This window comes from Cydia amplana, chromosome 11, assembly GCF_948474715.1.
Source record: "Cydia amplana chromosome 11, ilCydAmpl1.1, whole genome shotgun sequence".
In the NCBI taxonomy this organism is placed as follows: Eukaryota; Metazoa; Arthropoda; class Insecta; order Lepidoptera; family Tortricidae; genus Cydia; species Cydia amplana.
In genome coordinates, this window is record NC_086079.1 from 11,936,981 (window position 1) to 11,957,410 (window position 20,430).

Below are 20,430 nucleotides of genomic sequence, written 5' to 3' on the forward strand. Positions count from 1 at the left end.
TTGCGTAAGCAATGCGCATATATGTATTTCCATATTTCTGGAGTTGGATGTACTTACCTAAGTACCCATGTCACTACTACATCAGGTGAGGCGTTCTATGGTCGAGCTTACCATGCAGTATAGGTGCCTATAACATGTTACACAATGTCGCATAATCGCGACCGTACCTATACGCCTGCAAATCATAAACCGGGCCGTATATTTGCTAGCCACTATCATGTTTAAAAAAAATACACACTCAGGTCAAAATTGCTTTAAATTACCAATGCCAACAAGGTCTCGGTACGTGACCACCAAAAATTCGAAGGCTCTCAGCGGTGGAGGTCGGAAAATCACAAGTTCCGATGGGAAGCGTGGGGTTCTCGTGTGAACTGGCCGGCGTGGGAACGCGGGTCACAGGTCGCGGGATAATTACGGACGCGCAGCGCACGCGCACCGACCTGCGCCCGAGCCGCGCCGACGACGATCATCGAGATCAGGGTTCTTCAGGGATACATAGAAAAGTACTGATTTTGTTATGAATTGCTTGTCATATGCTACATACATATTACGTACGCTATCTTATTCACAAGCAACTTTTACCAGGGGCAACCACTGATAGACCTAGCTATTTTCTAAGTAAAGGCGAAGTAGCGTACAGAAGCTAGCATTAACTTTAAATATCCATACCATATTATAATTTTCTAAATATGAAGTACCTAAAGGGAAAACCAGAAGCACCACGGTATAATTTTAAGAGCATGTGTCCGTGGGAGCGCCAGTGTGCAGTGTAGCGAGGCTTCTCGGCGAGAGACTGAGCTATTCACAAATCATTGTAAGTACCTTACTTTGACCCCGCTATAATTAATGATTAACCGAACTTACCAAAAGTGAAGTTCTATCATAATTATCCGAGTTGCTTCGTCGAATAGATTAGAAATAAACAATGTAGTTTCACGTAATGTGACCTGTAACACTGAATTTGAGAGAATAGACAAAGAAAAAAAATATCAAAACGTATTGACATCTGACATTACCATCATTTCCCTGCTATAACTTGATCTGAATGTTCGCTACTACATACTAAAAATATCTTCTAGCGTTCAAAATATCTGACATAACTTTAATTTATACAGGGGACGGTATATGACATTTTCGATTTAGAGCTCACTTTGTGCAATCAATTTGTTCAAGAAATGTTTAATAACTGCATTAAATTATACGTAAATTTGTTCACGAAGAAGCCGTGTACCGGCTCTTCACGGCATAATATTTTTTATTTGCTGTAATTCTCTACAAATCGACACTAAAAGTATCCAAAAATCAAAATATGGAGTTCCGTTTGAGCAACACGCATTACAGTTTTGCCTTTAACAGTAATTGAGTTGTTGTGTGATTTTGAAAGCTAGATAACTAAACTAGCAAATTATTACCTACTTATATTTTTACTCACAAATACAACACAGAAATTCAATCCCAAATGTAAACTTTCGTACAATTTCCATACATTGACGACATCACTCAAAATTCTTCTTCGAGTCAGATGGCCGCTGGCCTTGGATCGAAGCAGACGTGTACGTCGTTGTAGCTCGTTTTTGACATTATTTAGACATTTCATCATATACGCATACGAAAATGTATACCAGTAGATAAATTGTATTTCAAAAAATAGGGTAAATAAATTTATTTAAAATTTGATTTGTTGTTATTTACAGGTCGTAACGATCGAAAACAGCAGTAAACTATCCTAAAACAATACGATTACAATTGAATTTAAGTAACTTGTTCCTTCAAAACCCGCTTAAAATGAAAAAAGTTTAAAGACTCGTTTTACTGATTGGGATTGATTTTCATTATGCTGGTATCAATTTTGCGTCATTAAAAAAAGTATATGACTTCTGTACGTCAATGACATTTGATGTCAATTGTAATCTTGTATTTACGTTAGAGAATATTATATATTCATTTAAATATTACTTACCTATTAATACGAAGCGTAATTCGTTTAATACCTGAAAGTCTTAGTGTCTACACCTACTTTGTTGCCGTTCGTTCCGTCTATATGTGTGCGATTACGTGCTGTTCTCAATAATCAAGAAACAAGCCATAATCTTCAAGAATAAAATAACAGCAAGACCAGCATTTAGTACTAACTAGTTTTTGCGGATTTGGAGACAAGAGATCAAGCTTACAGGCTAATACCGCTGCGGTCTGGTTATTGTTATGTGTATATATCGAGTATTATATAAATTTACTATAAAATAACAATGTTTTATTTCAATGACATTATGTGCGTAGGTATGTATGTTTCGGTGATTATAAGAATTTTGTCCACACAATAATTGTGCAAAGCAGAGACTGCATCATGCTTTCTTTACGGTATAAGCGGTATGGTACCGTTATTATTTATCAATACCGGTTCGTTTTGAAGGTAAAACTATACCGGTTGAAATACAAAGTACGGTACCGGTATAAAATTACAGCAGGGACAACCATTTTTATAGGTGTACAGTCAGCTGCAGAGAAAAGGTACGACCAGATAGATAATTGTATGCAGGGGTGGTACCTTTTCTCTGCAGCTAGCTGTACCTAAACCATCATTGACCGAGCGTTGGCGAAGGTCTCCGTTTCAACTTGGGCAAAAATGCTTTCGTATGTCCGAATTCTTCTCCTTTGCATATCACATTTCTCAACTGATTCTCGTGAAAATTCGGTAGTCCGATATAATTATTCGGTTTCTTTTTTTTTTGAACAATTTAAAATAGGCAGAAATTGTCATAAAGGACTTAAGCGCCAGTAGGGTCTGTGACACTTAAGACCACTGCGATTATTAGGTACTTACTGGCCCCTATTTCACCACGACCACGGTGACAGGTGCGACAGTTGTCGACATCACTGTTGCTGACGTCACAGGCCTCCATAGGCTACGGTAACCGCTTACCATCGGACGGGCGATGTGCTTGTTTGCCACCAACATTTTAATAAATAAATAAACTCCATTATATTGCCACTAAAAAATTCTTATTTTGCGAAGCTAATGACAATTGTCACAAGAAACACGGCAACTGTATCGAAATTGCGACACAGAACTCATTTCCTGTCAAGACTTACCGAAAATTCTTTGAAAAATCTTGTGACAATTGTCACAAGATTTTTTCGCGAGAGAAATGTCTGTTTTATCCGATATAATAAAGTTTTTTTTTTAATAATAGGTACAATGACGGTGGCAAACACGAATACGGCCCGCCCGATGGTAAGCGGTAACTGTATTATTAAATTGTACAACGGGACTTAATCGCGTATCTAAGTTTTAAGATTTACCTCCGACGTTTCGAGGACGGCGTTGTCCCCGTGGTCTCGGAGAAGACTGGCTTAAGTTGACATCAGCATCTTCTAACCGCGCGAGTTTTTCGAACTACCCGCACTTGGTCTTGTTTATCCGCTTGAACGTTTTGCGGTTCCGTTGTACAATTTAATAATGTGTAAAAATCGTGAAAGTTTAAATCAGTGTTAGCGGTAACTGTAGTCCATGGATGCCTATGGCGTCAATAACAGTGATGTTTTTGTCGTACCTGTCACCGTGGTGAAATAGGGGCCAGATTACGCCGCGCCGCGTGGAACGTGAGGTGCATTGGGGTAAATGCATACCATTCACTCAAGGAAAATAATCTCCCTTATAAGATCACTCGTGTGTCTGCCATTTTGTTAAAGCCAATTTTCACCGTAACTACTGGACTAGTTCAATTGAAATTTAGTACACATATGTCAAGTAAGGAAGTAGTAAGTCGGTGATCCGAAGATGAGTAACGTAAATAAATGAACTTTTAACTTTGCGGCGATTTTTGGTATCATGTGACATATCAGATATAATACATAATTATAAGTAGGTGAGCAAAAATGTACCATAACCTAACTCAGAATTGTATTACATAAATACATATACAAAAAATAGTTCAACGCCAAAAGATTAATGGAAGACCTATGTCCTATAATAGGTGAGTTGGTCTTAAACAAAAAATATGCAATAAAAATGTGTAACTGTGGAACCCATAGTGAATCCTACTCGTACATGATCGGTTTTTATATTATGTACCTATAAGATATTTTTTACTTTATAAGTGTACCTACATAATATTTACTTATAAGCAGTTGTCACGTAAAATATTTGTAGATTTTTTTGGAAGTATGTGTCACATCATCATCATCTTCCTCGCGTTGTCCCGGCATTTTGACACGGCTCATGGGAGCCTGGGGTCCGCTTGGCAATTAATCCCATAAATTGGCGTGGGCACTAATTTTTATGAAAGCGACTGCCATCTGACCTTCCAACCCATAGGGGGTAAACTAGGCTCTTATTGGGATTAGTCCGGTTTTCTCAGGATGTTTTCCTTCACCGAAAAGCGACTGGTAAATATCAAATGATATTTCGTACATAAGTTCCGAAAAACTCATTGGTACGAGCCGGAATTGCAATTCGCACGCTCTTACCGCTAGGCCTCCAGCGATTTTTTTGAAGTATGTATAGCACAAAAAAAATATTTAGAAATGTAACATTTAAGGTAGGTAATTAAAATACGGTATAAACATTATTGGAGAAGACTTGGAGGAAGTGTCATAGGGATCTACATTCGATGCGTGGAAAACAAGTTCTTTTGTCTAATTATAATCCATCGGCAAGCACGCGAGCGCATAAAACGAAAATCATTTTTTTTTCACTCCCTAAAACTCCCTTAACCTAATAACAGTAAAACAAAAAATAAAATATAGAGGGTTACCAACCAGCCAAAGAATTATAAGTAGATATATGCACTTATCCCAACGCACCTCACGTTCTACTCTGCACGGGGTTCATTGCCGCTCCTACCGCCGTAAGTAACTATCAACACCTACATTATCAAGGCTACGATCGAAGATAATCGCTTCAGCACTGAAATAATACCGGTGGAATACCGGTATAATATTTTTTTATTTTAATTGTATTAATTTAATTGTGAAACAAAAGGCGAATATACCACATAAAAGTAAATCGGTAAAGATATTAGGGGTACATTAGCCAACACTGTTTCCATATGTTTTCAAATTTTATTTTGTCCGTTTAATTAAATTTTGCACCCTGCCGGAACTTAATTTATTTAAATTCTCATTTAATTGATTTTGAGCCTTATGAAAAGTCGTATAGAGTAGTAAATAAAATTTTACATCTGACTTAATGACATCTGGTTTTATTCGGTTTAACTTTAGAAAACGCGTATCTCGACAAAGCCATAATGTAGAAAATTGTCAACAACCAAATGAATTATTAGAATTTAAATACGTCACGTGTGACATGAACAGACAAGGAAAGCAAGATTAAATGTATTGTTTCTCTTTCTTCTTTCAATGGAACGCTTTTCCTAAAAGGAGGCCACTAAACTCAAAACGCTATCTTAAAAAAAACTTGATGGGTCAGTGACCTGTCCCAGTAAAGTGAGGTAGTGTGCGTGAAGTGCGCTTGTGTGTGAAATGGGGTAAATTGACAGAATCTGAAAATTTACCCACCTCTACCGTCACCTTAGCAGACGGCTTGCCCACTTATCGCATCAATATTAAAAAGATAACATATATTTATTACGTAATTAAATCTGGATTATTCAATAACTGCGGGTAACGTAACGTCAGAGGACTCAGGATTGCTCATTTCAGTGATGGATGTAGATCGATTCACCCCGTCTAGCTATTAATAACATGGATAAAGGAGGTTTTAATTCGCAATAAGCGTAAAAGGCATTTAATAATGCAGACGTCCGTCCACGTGCACTAGGAACAAACACTCTATCAGTTTAATGATGGTGCGGGGCGGAGGGGAAGGCGGGGGAGGGGGGCGCCACGTGGCCGTCACGTGACAGTTTTACATTTTCTGGGAGAGGGTGGGTTTGATTACTACACGAGTATTATATGAAAAACTACTTTTTCTTGGTACTTGTTAAGTATACAGCTCAAGAAAGCAGATTAGACCGGGCGACCGGGAGACCGATTCTATGACGACATTAATATGTAGGTAGGTATAGATGTATTATTCTTTATTTAGAATCAGTGAAACATGAGTAAATATAAACTTATATACCTTCAGAGCTCTTTTTTATTTAATTTCATATTAATGTTGTCCTGAAAATCAATAAATAAATAAAATAAGGCTATGAAGGTATAAGAGTTTTGTATTAACTCATGTTTCACTATTTCTAAATTAATAATAATTAGCGGTATTTGTCTTTTTAAAATTTGTAGAAGTTGTGACTTTGAACCCTTTGATATTCAGATAGTAATTTCCTGTGATCATACGGTTATGGACATGATCTGTCAGCTATCAACAGTGGCATTTCTGGTAGAAGAATGAGAACTGAATATACCTCAATTTATTACCTACCTATGCTCTACCTACGAGTATAACGTATACTGATATCGAACATCGAAACGGCAATTCCCATAGAAATACTATTTCATTTTCCAAATCCTCAATTACCTAGTTTTTTAACCGCTATATTTTTTACGGTGTAGTTTTATCTAGTAGGTATGTTCGATTAATTACAATTGCCGAGCGTCGACCCGCATGACCTCAGTGACTTGTAATTACGCGCTGGGTGCTGGTATTGGCTGTTCAATGTAATCATGGCTGTTTTGTTCATTCATTAACTTTACTGACGCTTGCTGCTGATAACAATGTCAAACTAGTATACCTATCCCAGTTTAAAGACAGAGAAATATGTACATATGTATTTACCTATGTAAACACTTTATTGTAAGTAGGTACCTATATAATACAAAATACAATGTACAAAGGCGAAATTATTCCTATAAGGAATTTCCTTATCTATTTAGATAAGAATACATATTATATTATTAAGATTCATCAATTTTTATTCAGGTATACAAGTACTTAGGTATGTATAAATATTCTGACAAACGGAATGGATAGCGCTGTCGAAGCGAAACACCCACTGAATCATAATCATAAGAGAAACTGTGTAATTTTCCCACAATCGGCATTATAATGATTATAATGAAAACTAGGGATCAAAGAGGATTGAATCACCCTGATCGCAGTTCGACGTCACCCTACAAATCCAGTGTAGCCAGACCCCTCAAGTTTAAGTACAGGGTATACAAGAACAGGGGTCTGTTTAAAGTAGCCCTAGTGGACGCAGTTATGGGGTGTTGTGACACGGCGTGGGAGCCGCCTCTATTGTGCAGGCACTTAACTCGGCCGTGATAAAAGAGCTATAGTGCCATTAGATGGATTCGATTTGCTCATTCGTTGCCGTTGATGAATGGGTACGAAAGGCATGATTTGACACAGGGATTAAGGTTCATATTAAGCCGCAGTGACATCCCGAGAATTATTTTAATAATTATCACATAATACAAAAATTGCTAAGTTTTAAAATTACTTTCCAAAGGAAGGGTTGGATATCCCACTAATTTCTTATCGAGGAAACTGCGGGTTCTAAATGCTCTCACGCAAACAATCCACAATTATTATCAAAGGGCGCAAACAATTTACGTACTTAAACCTAAAATTCGCCATGCAAATTCCATATGTATTTTCATAGTTCGGTACCTACTTGCGAGCTATTAACGAAACCAATGAGCCGTGCTCGCTTTATTGTACTTTTTGAAGTACTATGCAATACCACGGTAATAGACGTGGAAGCGGGGTGAAAGCCAGGTGCGTATGGGGACCAATATCTTGATTCACTTCAAACTTATGAGGGTTTTAATTCATATTACAGTCTGCCGTTTTTTTAAAGAGCGCCCTTAGACCTTTGGCGTGAATTATTCGTGACCCTAATTGCGATGATGCGATAGCGCCGCATTGACGCCGCTATTGGTTTATTTGTGGAGTTTTTTCTTGGCTGTTGTTCGGTTGTATGGGGTTTTAAGTTGTTTGTTATTGTTGCTTTCTTAGACGGCGCATTGTAATACCGCGGCGTGTTGTGCAATGCAGGCGCATTGAAAGCAAAATACAAGTTACGATCGCGATGAAAAATGTACAATTACATAAGATTGTTTGAAGCATCGATCGGTTATGCCTTTGTAATTTAAGTTGACTTTCGGATGGCAACTGCAGCTGTAATACTGGTGCGACATTACTGCTTGGGTATGCGTCAAATCAAGCATCAAGGCAACAGTAATGCCGCAACAATAGTTAACCTTTTCGACGCCGTGTCAAACACAAAAGCTGTCACTCAGACGCCACATCATTAAATTGTCAAAACTGAAGTTGAACTTTATGTATATGCACGTAGGCCGATGTTGCTCTGTGGTCTATGACCGATTAATCGGTCTTTCGCGTTGAACCTACGTCCTACGGTGCGGATATATCGGTCATTGACGTCCAAAAGGTTAATGCAGCTGCAGTTGACACACGAATTTCACCTCTAACCCCTGCCGTCACAGGCACCTGAAAAGTTAAATTAGCCTTTAAAAATATTCTGACTAATAAAAACATGGCAGAGACACGAGAAAAAGTCAGAAATTTCATAACGTACATTTTGTTAAGTTTACCATAGGAAAATATTAAATATATATGTACATTAGTACATAGTACTCAAACAATCAATCAATAATGCATGGAATTACTAACTGTAAGTACCCACCTGTTTTGTTTACTTAATAAACATTTTTTTCGACAAATACAGTTTCTAAACATGCAGTTCACATGGAAGCCCGTGACTTTAAAAATTCTAGTTTAAATGCGTCTTCTTTAATATTTGCAGTGATTACGGCGGCGAAACAAAAACAGAGAGTGTTTTAAGGGAATCCCCCGTTTGTGTCGAAAACGCAACATTTGTTTGGGCTTAACAAGGTGTTAGCTCCCCTATGAAATCAGTACAGCACAACTGCGCGTATGTGAATGGCGGCGCCGCGCTTTTCACACAATCGCAGCTGCGCGCGCGACTAACTACAGCTGTCTGTATGCAAACGCCTAATAAAGTTACTATTTTATTGCGACAATTGTACCGTCACATTGTCATTAGATCGATAGGCGTAGTCTTCGGCGTGGTATCGTTCTGGATAAGGCTAAACTCCGCCTAGGTGTACATGTATCGTGAGAATCATATCTTGGAGCATAAAAGCCATAAAGTAGTTGTCGTAAACATAAGTTCACAATGCAGACGCTCGACAAAATAAATATTTAGATTAAGTATTTACTCATAAATAACGCAAGTGCAAATTGCGTTGTATATCTACTGAAGTTTAACCACTCGTAATACTCTTGTAAGGATATATATTCCTATTTTGTTGCAGTATAAATAGTCACTAATCATTTGCTTCAATAATTAAGACGTAGACATGGAAAATGCAAGATAACCGAATGACACCAGTAAGGTCTCATCGATATTAGTGAAGTGTGTACGTACGTCCGAATTGGCCTGTAAGTTGAAAAGGTAATTCAGTCCTTCTAAATGTGTTTTTTCCGTCTTTACTAAATGAGTCATTTGCGGGCCTGTCGGCGGGTGCACATCTAAAAGCTATTGCAGCTGTTGGGCATGTGCAGAGGTCCGGCTATCCGGGGACAAAGCCGCCTTGTGCGCGCGCCGCTATATCGGGCGCACATTTGGCGCCCAGCCCGCGCTTCGCGCCCGCCCAAACCGATACAAACGCTACTGCTATAAAACTTACTCGTTATTAGGTGCTTTTTCTTTTTCTATAAATGGTTTTATTACCTCCGGTTTGTGCTAGCCTTTGTTGCGAGTTGTTAATGCTGGCCATCAGATGGTGAACACCTTTACTAAGCTTGTAAATGTGAGTTGAGTTACTTTATCATGCACATTCATGTTGCTTAATTAATAATCGGAGGTCAACTACACTTAAGCATTGTTACCGTCAAATTATTTTTCAGTTAATGGTTGCATAGGTGTAATTAAACATAATTATCTTCTTCATTACAGCAACCGCAAAATGCAGTTTCTGTGTTCAAATGGACACTAAAGTATTATCCAAAAGATCACTGATCCACGTGGACATCTCCGTTCTTCATAATTACTAGTGTATTTCAAAGTCTAAGGGATTCGGATTCTGTAATAGACATCTATTAGATATCTTTTAGACATCGCCAAGATACGATAACGATATGTTTAAGATTTAACCTGTCAAATTTGACATTTCCGCGATTCTGGAGATACTCTTGAACGATTTCCACAAGATATTACTTAGATATCGAATTCACATCTAAAACACGATCTATCGTAAAAGTGACATTGGTTGCCCGAATTGCGCTGCAAAAGAGAACTAGTTGAAATCTAAATTATAACGTATCTAGAATGGATCTAGTACGTGTCGTCTCTTGTGAATATCTTGAAGTTCGAATACGCCAGTATGTTAGGATTTCTACGGTGAATAGCGAAAGTGTGAAATGCCTAAGATACTTAACTTTAGTTGATTAATTGACATTTATACACTATTGGATGCAACAAATGTACGAAACACGTTCCGTTGCTTCAGCGGCCCCTGACGTTTGCCGTGATTAATGAGTGCAACATTGTGTCAATATTTGCATAAGAAGCGGACAAGAAAGAACTTATCGTCCCGCGGATCTCACTCGCGAACATTACTTCCATGACTTTTGTCATCAGTATGATTTTCGGGGAATAGAATTTTTAGAATTTGGACTCTGCGCGTTTCATCACAGGTCTAAATTTCAAATGGAAGAAATATTATTCAGTTTTAAAGTGATTAGAACTTTATAGTAATAAGGATATGGTTGTAATTTGCATAGCAGTCTCCAATGGGTATTTCCTGTGCCCGCGAAGCATTGCAATAGCAGTACCAGGGAACCGGAGTAAACTTGTTGGACGCGTCAATAAAAAATATTCATTGACTCACACTCTGTTTAACACTTGATGAGATGACTCTTTGGGCCGCAATAGGGTTGAACATGCGCGGACAATCAATTAAAAATACATATGTTTATAATTCGAGTGCCAGTTCTAAATGGTAGAAATTGAGGAAATTTATCAATTGATTAATTGTTAGATATACCTATCTATTAGGTGGGATCAGGCGAGAGCTTCATGTACTTACTTTATGTACCTAATAACTTCCTAAGTATGACAATGCAATTTATTGTAACTAGTAAATTATCTTTCTTTGAAAATACTAACTATGCTACGAAATCGATGAAATTATTCAGATGAGGCTTGTGAATACATATCTAGGAAATAATTGACTTAGTTATAAACTTGCTGAACTGTCTGTGTGGCATCCCTGACTGATCCCGTCCACAAAGCGATCTGATTGACGCCATGAAAAATGATGCGACAATGTTTTGAGAAATTGCGTTTAAGACGGACACGTCGCACTCACAGGCATAGGACTTTATGACTTGCATAATTGAGCGCGGCCCCATCAACGTCGCAGAACCGGATCAGTAACACTTTGTACCAACTTTGTGCGATGGACCAGCTTTTGTCCACTTATTTGATTAGGGAGTATTCGGCTTGACATTTACTCATTTATCTGCGTCTGGTTTTACGAAACTAAGAATAGAATTACGTTTCATTTTTTAAGAACCGCTCTTTCTTTGTAGCTCTGAAGGGTTATAACCTTGCTGCGTAGATTAATGATTCGTTTGCGATGCTAATGAGACCGGTGGGAAGCCGTGAAGTTAATGAAGTAGGAAAACTGTGGTTTCTGCCACAGATCCTTTCAGTTTCCTTGCTGGTTGTACAGCCAGCAAGGAAACAAAATATCTGGAAGTAAATTAATGTTTTAGAGAAATGTCCCAAAACTTTCAGAGCTAAACTATGTTTCTCTCAGCTGTCATCTCGCCGCCCTTATTTTCAGTCGTGCGTTCAGGTCCGGATTTTGAGTTTACTTTCGATTACGAAACGCATATACGAGTAGGTAGTGCTTACGCGAAATCTTGAAATTAGTTATAAGTAAAGTAAAAGTCCTTTATTCGCATAAATATGGTACAAATGGTAAGTAAAAATTCCAGTAAAAACATCTTTAAAATGATCCCGCACTCATTTGGAATGCGACTCATTTGGACCGAGAATACGCTAATAGGTACGTAGCAATAGGTACTGAAAGTTTCTATAATGAGCCACTTAGAGAACACACATGAAAAAAAAGTTTAATTTTTAAAATGTTACTCTTTGTCAATTTTACAGGTACGATTTATTTGAGTATGACGTATATTTTAGTAATGCTGGCAGTTTGAAAATCGAGCGTTTTTTTTATATAATTTGAACCGGTTAAATGTTTGGTGTTTAATACAACTTTCAATGTGCATGTGTTTTCATTCTACAACAAAGTTATACTAGGCTTATCTTATTAATGAAACCCGTTTCTCATACGACTGTTTGTAGTAGGTTTTATAATTTTAGTTGCTGATGAATTAATCTTACGGAGGATAATCGAGAAGGACGTTTTTCAACAGCGACGCTCTAAACTAAAATTGCAGTTGTGTGCTCAATGATAAAAAGATCCAAATAATTTGCATATCAGCAGCAAACGTTAGGCATCCAAATGAGTCGAGTTAAAAAACCTACATATGTATACACGTATACGTGAGAAAACAAGAATCTAAATACAATAGCACTGAGGGCTCAAATTTTCATACAAGAAGTGCCTGAGAAGAAGTAGGTAGTAAGTGTATTTTTAGTTCGATCCCACTGTAAAAAAGAGTATTGTCAAAAAGAGTTAAGAAAAGCGATTATAAAACAAAATGTTGCATATCTACTACATTTTCTGAGATTATACATAGGAACTTTCAGTATGACTTCAGTACGAGGACCTCTTCATCTTAGCGTTGTCTCGGTGACAGGCAGGCGACAGGTTTGTTCTACCTACATAAATAAGAAGTCCGAAAAGTGACGTGATCTGCAAGACAACCCGCGGCCAACAACAGACAAGCCGCTCGTCACTCGTGTCATCATGCCCTTCGGCTGTCATTCTTTCGTCTTAACTCAACTGCTACTGAATTTTATTTTATGCTCTAAATTTTATACATTTAACAAAATGATTTACATTTCGTAAGAAATTTCGTGGGTTCGTATTCTGTTTTGCTTTTTTACCGAACGTAGCTTAACCGCCTAAATAAGTAGAAGTAGTAAGTACCTATATAATAAACAATTTATTGCATAAAACAAGTACATAGAAATAAGTGTGTATAATGGCGAACTTATGCCTTAGGATCTCTTCCAGCTAACTTTTAAGCAAGGGAAAGAGATAAATAGGATAGTTGTCAAACTACGATTGACGGCAAGATTTAAAAGAAGTAGCTAACCTTGACGTAGTAGTAGTGTAGGTTGCTACTCTGCTAAACACTTGCTGCTCATTTACGCGTCCTTGGAACGAGGCTGGCACATTTGGCGATCACCTTTCCCGAGCTAGTTGTAAAGTTTAATAGATCGACCATGTGCCAGGGTTCCCAGGCGGGCCACGTGGAAGGAAATGCACACATTTGTTCGCACTAGCAAATCTGTGCGGCACATTGCCGCTCAACTGTTATCACTTTAGATAACGCTGCAGTGCAGATGTGGGATTTGTGTAGTTGTACTTGCCCCAGAGAACAATGTAGCATCGGCCACACCTGTATAGCGTTTTTTTGAGAAAAAAACAATAACTAAGTAAATACTGGTATTCTTCAAAAAATTCCATCTGGACCATCACATCACAGTTGGGTAGGTATATACGAGTACTATTTTCAAATCCAGAAGATCGTAGATGTCGGCATAACGTTACATACTCTCAGGTAATGCTAGTTTTGAACATAGGTTACATATTGTCTGTTAAAATGTCAAAATACAATTAGATTGATACTTATAGAAGATATTAGTTTTGACGATCAATTACGAAGTCCGACATCCACATAGTATGTAGATAATGTTTAATATTATATTATGCTAAATTATTATGGAAAGTAAGAACACAGGTTGTATAATGTATACGTTTTTATTGGTATTGTAATATAGTTTAATCACTGCGTAACAAAAACTGCTCTATTTTGTATAGGCATCTAATTTTATCACCGACAGTGGCATGCCATATGTTAACCGTGATAACAGTGTGCTTTCATTTAATGGTGTTCTAGATAACGACCCAGCTACCCATACTACCCATAGCATTATACCCGTCCGATTTATGTTTCTACAGAATAGCAAATGACTTTGAATGAAATAATAAGTTTTTGGCAAAAAAATCATTTTTGGTACAAGCTTTTATCGCTGACTGTACTTTTCTTACGTTACGGCAGACAACTAATACTCATCGAGACAATTCTAAAAACCCCTAACACAATTAGGTTGCGTTGTTTAATCACAGAGTTCCTATGGCCACCTCCTGTCTCCATCATCAGATCAGTTCGACAGTACCATATTATTGTATTGTCATCAGAACTACATAGGTACAGCTGCCAATTTTCATGACGCTACGATCCTTGGAAGATGGTTAAATTAGTTACCTACCTTAGATTCCATTACATAGTTACACAATACAGGTCGACCTAATAAAAGCTTGTTAAAAAAATGTCGCATTTAAAACAATAAACATGACTAATAATAGCCTGGATAAGAAGGCCTGCTTGGATTGTTGACACATGTTTTGGTTAAATGGTGATTATGAAACTCAAAAATATTTCCATAGGCAGTCGTAACGCAAGCAGGGTTTGAGAAGTAGGTCATGCATGATAGAGATGAAGTAGGTCCATTATAGACTTTATTACCGTAAAACCCGGTTTTAGTGAAAACTAGTTTTCCATACCTAAGGCCTCTATTAAAAATAGTTTTCGGAAAGTGAACCATCTTTAAGTATATTTTATAATGTTAACTTTGTTTTTTTTTTTAACTAGTTTTCGCAAAAATATTTTTTTGAACAATTAGCAATAATCTCTGTAAAAACTAGTTTTCTTCTATGCCTTACGGAAACGTAGTTTATTTTAAATAATGAAAACCCGTTTTCACTGGGGCAGAGATCAGGAAATATTTCGCGTAACCAACAATAATTTCCGATTTACATAATTCCGTTGACACTGATAATGACAATGACGTCAAAGTTGCGATTTTTGTCGTGCTTTTGATTGCCTTTATTACATCGGTGGACATAATTATCTATAACAGGGGTTTTCAAAGTGGCGGGCGGGAGCACATTTTAAGAGGGGCGCGGGGCCTCGGGAAATTTGAGCGCGATTACCTAACAGTTCTCCGTTTCCTTGCATCGAAGCGAAAGGGGGCGTGGGAACTTCATTTTAGGCAGCAGGGGGGCGTGCCTAAAAACAGTTTGGGAACCCCTGATCTATAAATTAGCGCAAGCATAGACAACGGCGCTTCCACCAGTTCCATCACACTGATTGTGCCGTGACAGTTGCGCGATATGCTATCGGCGTATAATGAGCCGCGATTCGGTGGCTGCTGGGTTATTAGCTCCAGCGAGCTAGTTAATCTCACCTGAGCTAGATAGCAATCGAGTGGACCATATGTCGAGTTCAATAAAACCTTCACGCCAGGACCTGTGTATTATAAATACATATGGTAAAGGCCAATAATAAGTACAGTACAATCTCGCTAATCCGGCACTTATGCTGGCACAAGAATGCCAGTTTTATTATTAAAATAAATTCAGATTACTAGAAGTTAGAGCAAATCTGCAATACAGTTTAATGTCTTTTAGGTAACTATGTTGTAAAAATAAAAATATACTTTAAGTAGGCTGAGTAATCACGTTTCTGAAAAATCATGGAAAATCTGTGGTATCATCTGGTCATTTATTTCTGGAAGATAAGTATTTATGTATAAACAATACCATGGCGTTAAGGTGATAAAAAGTAACCGGTATATTATTATATCCAATACGATGCTTTGTTGTCACGCAAAAACGATAAAAATAATAATAAATAACTTTTAACCCGTAAATTATTACTAAAAACGGAAATCATAATTTTTTCCTCGATTGTTATTGTTTCTGCGATTCGACATATGCAAACATCAGAATAATAAAATAAATAATCTCCTTAGCTATCCCAAGTGATCTGTAACAGCACTGCCGTGAGTTATTCTAGGTGGTTGTCGGTAACAAAAGCGCATAAATTGAGAGATACCGCGACGCACGTGTGCGCGCAGCTGCAGCGAGGCGATGCGTGCGCCTGCGCCGCGACCGGCGACTGTCCGACGAGAGATTTGCACGACAAATACATACTTCTAATACATATTTTATGTTTTATGTACTGTGATTGCTTTAAAGTAAAACGTGCACTCACCAACAGTTTGGTGGAATTGGCGGCACAATCGTCTTTTTTATTCCAGAAAACATATGTTTTTTTTATCACTTTGGTCCTTTTGTCAACATACCTTCGACGTATCTAACGTGTAGATATACTTAACTATAATAAAAACGATTGAACATAATGTTTTACATATTCGTAATAATACCTGGGTGACCGAGATTTGCTCGGAAAAGATATAATAAATAAAATAAAATAAAATAAAATAATAAAAAGCCTTTTATTTCATGAATATTTAAAAATTGTTTACATACCTATTTGATTTATGTTTTAAATAGTTATTCAAGAACCCCGTGTTCACAGGTGAAGGCCTCCTCCAAAGCCCTCCATGTATCTCGATCCTTGGCCACTTGTATCCAATTAGGCCCGGCAATTTTGGTAACATCATCTTGCCATCTCATAGTGGGTCTTCGGAAAAGATATAAAAACTCCAAAATGCGCGTTTTCCCAGAGATAAGACCTAGCCAGATCGATTTTTCGCCCCCGAAAACCCCCATATAGCAAATTTCATCGAAATCGTTAGCCGTTTCCGAGATCCCCGAAATATATATATATATGTACCTATATAAATAAATAAATAAATAAATATACAAGAATTGCTCGTTTAAATGTATTAGATTAGATAGATTAATATTTTGTGGCATAATGTTTACTTTTGTTGCAGGGCGAATGTTGTAATTTTCGAATCAAACATGAAAAAGTTTCAGCTTGCGAATGCCGAGTAATCTTGAGACGTTTGACGTGGACACGAGAAAAATTAGAGTAACATTTATTCAAACGTGACATGTCACCTTTTGTAAGCAGGTTTTTGACCTGAAAAACAACGTAAACAAACAGATGTCGGATCCCATTTAACTTTACAACTATCCATTTGAAACACAGTAGAAACTCAAAATCTGCGCAGCAGAGATCCACGTGTTGCTAACGAGGAGCATATCATAAAAATATTAAATGTGCTTTCTTTGGGGAACAACTGCTCGAGGTCCGTTCTCACGTACATGTGGACTGCAGGATTTTGGGAATACACTTGTATCAGGATCTGTCTTGCAGATGGTGGCGGTTGCTTCAAAGTTCAGTTCCAGAAATATCGATACCAACTCATTGTGCGCTGTTAAAAGATATCTTTAATTACGGTTTTGTTAATGGTAGCTAATAATTTGTTAACCAAACTTAAGTGCAAGTAGAAGATTTTCACAAGTTCCATTTCATTTGGGCATCGGATGCACTATGCACTATTATAAATCTAACTTTAGGTTTACTTTTATTTTGTAGTGGGTCGTATTTTCGTCTACTTTTTCTTACTTGCTTTGTAAGATTACATCAACAAAACATGAAATCAATCAACGAAATATGATGTGCGAGGTGTCGTTAGAGTCGTCTCAGGAGGGTAAAACACGACTCACGCTAGAACGGGCCGTGCCCGGGCCGAGACATCCGACATATCATTTTCTATGACGGGTGATCGATGATCACTTGGTGCTTTCCATAGAAAATGTGATCACTTGGTGCTTTCCATAGAAAATGAAGCGCCGGAAGCTCCGGCCCGGCCCCGACCCGGTCTAGCGTGAGTCATCCTTGACAGCGTAAAACCAAAATTGTACTTCGTTCTAGCAGAGCGGTCTGCTAATGGTACAACAGTGTATTAAATTATAGTACCTAATAATAGCAAAATCCACTTTTATTCAATTTTTCCATTAAATATTAATTTTGTTAGGTGTAGACTGTAGAGTGCAGCTTTCACATCAAGCTCTATTAATAATCAGTGGTGTCACTATGTCAGACTGACGTGGCACGCTGTCTACGGCCCGGCGCGTGAGTCGCGTGACACGCTGTCACGTAGACGGAAATGTCTGACAAATTTTATTATAAACGGGGAAACCAGGCCGATGCTTGACACTTGACGGTGGTGTTTTATAAAAACGACTATTATAATCTGACCTTCTTATCTGCATGAAAGCGATTTGCCTAAGATACGAAATGCTAAGGAATGGAATACACCCCCGTCGTCTGTATTCCGTCACAAACAATGAAGAGTAATTTTTTTTATTTTATTTTTTTCAAAAAAGTATGGTACTTACATTTTAAACTTATATTGGGTTCGCCAAACTTACGTTTAACGGCGAAAAGAGGCACTCATTTTCAACGTTAGTACCTTAATCTAAATTACATGATTAATTTATATCTATTACTAAGGTTAGTGTGTAAGTACTTTTAATTAGGTAGTGGTTGTTTTTCACAAAACAGTAAAAACGAACAAATACTGGAGGGAGGAGTTGGTACGCATTTGGTAAGTAGGTGTTATTTACAAATTCAACAATACAATTGGTCACAGGTTTTTTGATGATGATGCTAATCATATCCTATTTCGTATAGCGTTTAGAATATAATTATAATACATTTGACGAATGCTAAAAATAATCGCGTATTGTAATGTGGCATCCGGCGGACGGCACATACGTGTCCGGTTTGCATATGAGACAAGATTTGCAAGTTTGATTGTTGCGGTTGCGGGTTTTGAGGGCCTTAAGGCACAGTCAACCTTAAAGCTAGGTATGGTTTACCATATACTTGTAATCGTGTAACCCTTCCATTCAGTTTGTTTTGTTTGGAACCAGCATAATTGAAGTTCGGGTATGTAACAGTTTTCAAAATCATATTTAGGTATCAAAAATTGTCTGCCCATAGGCCCGCATTGGTATCACTGGAAGGCAAGCAAGTAAGATCGCTAGCTTTTTAAAGCAATCAAATTGTTAAAATAAGAAGAAAGAAGACAGCGAATTAATAAATATTTCCATGTGAGGAGAACTTAGGGTCTAAGATTTTATCTGTGAAATTGATCTTATCTTTACCTATTACCTATTTCGTACGCGGTACATATTTCGGCAAAATATTCGCGCCGTGTACTGTGCGTGTCATGAAACGCATGTGCGTATCAAATGTGCGCACAAGGAGGCATTGAGCCGCGGCCGCGACAGCCGCGCCGTTGTGGCACTGCCACGTGCTATGCAGATTCAGCACATGTGCCTCGATAGGGACTGCTTTGATCCCTATGTATCATATCAACAACACTAGGTAAATAAAAGTTACAAATAGGTCACAGTACTTTAATCGGCGACCCGTTTAGGAGTGTGAATTTCAGATCCAATTCCAATCCTCGATGCTACCCCAATGAGTTTCTAGAAACTTACATACTTATAACTAGGTAACTTATCTAACTACTGCTTTTTCGTGAATGAAAACACCGATTGGGAAGAAAGCGATACCTACAAGAGATAGAGCTTTCTCTCTCTTGATTGGAAGGTCAGATAGCAGTTGATTTTGGGAAAACAACTGCCTTGTCCTATTGATTATACGCCATATATCGATAAAGACCTAATATTTGGAGGCTACGCTAGACAACATATTTTGATACACATATATCGATTAACTGTCGTGACGTTTTGGCTGACCGAAGCCCTTATGTAAGCGTTTATTAACAAAGCGATCCGGCGTGCGGATAAGCATAAAACGTGTGTCGAATCCCTTCTCACCGGCGGCACATAAAATTACGTCATACAAAATTGCAATCTTGGCCATCTCCGTACGAGGTCCGAATCGTAGATAGAACACGTTCGCGTGGTCGAGAATAAAGACAATAGTCGTGAGTGGAGCCTCGAGATTAACATCTCTTTGTAGTCTCCGCTGATGCCAACTGTCAGTTCAAAAGGCGATTCCGACTGGTGACTTGGACGGGCGATCATCAATGGTTAAAAATAAAAGGATTATGGTTATTATTTTGAAATAGCGCTAGCGCTGGATTCTACTAACAATATAAAACCAACTCAAGCTGCATTTGCTGCTGCTGATTTTAACATACTTGTCGCGACGGTGGCGACCATAATTGCATATATTTTGTGAAAAATAGCGATGTTACCGAGGTTCCATCACGTGGTCATGCTCGTACGAAATGAACTTTGTTGTCATAAGTGTAAATTGAATAGCGACGCACGATATTCATGCTAGTCATGCCACAAAATGTTAACAATGTCATAATCTAACACAAATCAAAGCATAATTGCTTCATAAGATTAAAAATGGTTTTAGTAGGTAGTTTTTTTGTATATATTTAGTTTGTATTTATATTTTAAGTTTCTACAATAAATATTGCTTTTGATATTAGTGCATAAAATATTAATGGTGGTGACACAAAG